Here is a 2840-nt window from a genome sequence, read left to right on the forward strand (position 1 = left end):
CAGCCTCACCACCCATTCACAGCGAATGAAGCATCAACTGCTGGGAGCCTCCGTCTTCATGCGAGGACATGTGAGAGCAGGCTGCGGCTTCCTCACGTGGCTGGAGGTGGGTGTCCCGGGCTGCACCTCTAAAGCGCCTGTATGCACATAGGGCCCCCTCCATGCAGGGACAGTGGGGCAGGAGTGGGTCTTGTCCTGTGCGTGATCAAACCCCGTAGGTACCTCTGCGCAGGGAGGAGGCATGGGATGATGAGCCTGGCACAGGCACAGGACTGGCAGCTCTGTCTGCATCTGCCTATTGCACTGGAGTGAATCCCGCCAAGGCTAGACAGGGGTGTCATGAGACGTGTTTTATAATTCACCTCCTCATCTGAAAAAGAAATGTTTGTTTTTGTCAGGGACAGCATTATGGTGCAGCTTGGTTTGCCTGACCAGAGGTTTTTAGTCACAAAAAATCCCCATATGCCCACAGGAAACCTCTGTGCCCTGATTGCCCAGTTGGAGGAGCCCAGCACCCTGCCACTGCCATCTAAATTTGTCAGGGTATCCCTTGGCGTCAGGAGGAATGTGGTCAGGGCTTGTTAAAACTTGTGCAAATATTTTCCTAGCCTGCCAAGGCACCTGGGAAGCTGTGATGAGTTGCTGTGGCTGCACCGTCACTCCATCCCTGTGCTTCATCAGCATTATCTCCCCTTCATCGCCAGTATCTGGGGGAATCATCATCACTTATTCCCCAGTCAGAATGCTGAATCTCTTCAATTCCAGCAACATTGCTGCATGCACAACCTTGTCATTATCCTGAGGCTGATAACCTCAGGCAGAGGTGCTCATTTTTAAAGTCATTGAGCAATGTCCTGTTTGTGGCGCCATGGATATCCAGAAGGACAAGCTACAGAAGCCCTTTCCATCCTCTCAAATCACCTGCCAAACCCTCCACTGTTTGGCCCAGCCTCACTGTCCTGCTTAGCCCTCAAATAGATCCCGGTTTAGAGCAGCTCGGCTGTAGGTCCCGTTCCAGCCCCCTCCTCACGTGCCACGGTCTGGTATGGCTGCGTGGCAGGGCCTGCCAGGGGCTGCAGATCGCTGTGTTAATGCTTCTATCACGACACCCAAAGCCTTACACCAGCTTGTTCCCAAGTGTGGCACTGCTCTTTTTTAACCAGCTTTGGAGATCGCATCGGCAGCACAGACCCGGCTGTTTGATGGTGAACCTGGTGTGTGCCCAGAGCCCTGCGCCTGCTGGGGAGATGGGCTCATGTGCTTTGCATCCTCCCCCCTCCGATACCCCAAGGCACACAGCCCCATGGGGGAGCCATGGCGGGGGCTAAAAGGGTGCTGCCGCCTTTGCCTTTGGCTGCTTCAGCATGTCTCCCCCCGTGTTTCCCCAGCCCTTCGGCGTGTGTTGCTGCTGAAGCTGGAAGGCGCTGCTTGGACGGCACTGAGGTGTTTGTGTATTTGAAGCTCAGAAAAGCGAGAGCTGCCAAGGTGGGTTTTCCTTTCCAGGAAGAAAGCCGGAGCCGAGGCTGGGCTGCGGAGAGGGACGCGGTGGGGACGGGTGCATGCAAGCCCGCAGCTCCTGGTCATCCTCACTGAAATGGTGCTCGTCACCTGTGGGAAGCGCCAGGCCTGGTTTTCTATGTGTTTGCAGGATGTCTCCTCATCCAGCAAAACAAATAAATTGATAAATAAGAATTGCTGGGCGAGACGTGGTGGCAGGGTGCCAGTCCCAGCCCAGCCAATTCATTTGCAGTTCCTATTAATTTGGACTGACCTTTGCTCACATTTCCACCATGAGCACGTTCAAAACAAGTCAGACATTTAACTTTGTTTTGGGCAATGTTACTCTAATGTGGCTTTTTTCTGCATAGCTCTCTCTTTTATGGTAATCAAATGTACTGCCAACTTTTCTTTTGCTATGTACACCAGTGAAGGGAACCAGATGCTTCACGTTTTCCTCCAAAATGTAGCTGAATGTTGTTTTTTGTTTAGCATTTCGGAGAGAGGGCTGGCTTACAGACACTATTTCATAAATCTGGCCATCGTTGCACCGTTTCCCAATTTACAGTGGGTCCTGGCTGTGGCTCCTGGCCGGATTTGCCTCTGTCCTTGGCATGGTGCAGCAGCAGCCCCGGAGCACTGCGGGGCTGCGTCCCACGCCAGCTATCCTGCTCCTGGTGGGGCATGGCCACTGCTGGGGGACACCCTCTGGGGGGTCACTGCCTGTGTGGGGCCGGGCAGGGCCGTCCCACTGACCTCCTGCACCACAGAGCATCTGCAGCCCAGACACGTTGTGCAACTGACCACGGCTCTTGGAGGAGCTCTGGGGCCAGCCTGGAGCCATGCCCCACAGGGGCCGACCCCAGTTCACAGGCAGGTTGTGCTGCTCGCGGGGAGCCATGTGTGAGGGTTTGGCCAGCGAGTCCTGGGCTGCCACTGGAAATGGAGGGGTTTTGCTCCAGTGCGCCCGAGGAGGTGAGTATTGGGGGTTGTTTGGGGCTCCCCCAGCCCACCCCTCCTCGCCGGGCAGTTTGAAGCTGGTGCTCTGCGCAGTGGGGCTGCTCCTCCCTGCCTGCCCACGCAGGGGCCAAGCTGTTGAAGCCCACCCAACAAATTCTTGCTGTACAAGAAAAACCATCTGTCTCAGGCAAGGGTGTCAAAAGTACCTGTGCCACCGGGGCACTTTTGGCCGTTTTTAATAATTTCTCTCTGCTACCTCCCGCCATACTTCTGCTGCTGTTTTTATAATCGCTTTTCTGCTTTCAATTCCTTATCCTCTTTAGCTTTCCCTCACCTTTTCATGCTTTTATTTTCACTGTCTTTTTTTTTTTTTTTTTTTTTTT

The sequence above is a fragment of the Pterocles gutturalis genome, unplaced genomic scaffold (genome assembly GCF_000699245.1).
Source record: "Pterocles gutturalis isolate BGI_N339 unplaced genomic scaffold, ASM69924v1 scaffold2708, whole genome shotgun sequence".
In the NCBI taxonomy this organism is placed as follows: Eukaryota; Metazoa; Chordata; class Aves; order Pterocliformes; family Pteroclidae; genus Pterocles; species Pterocles gutturalis.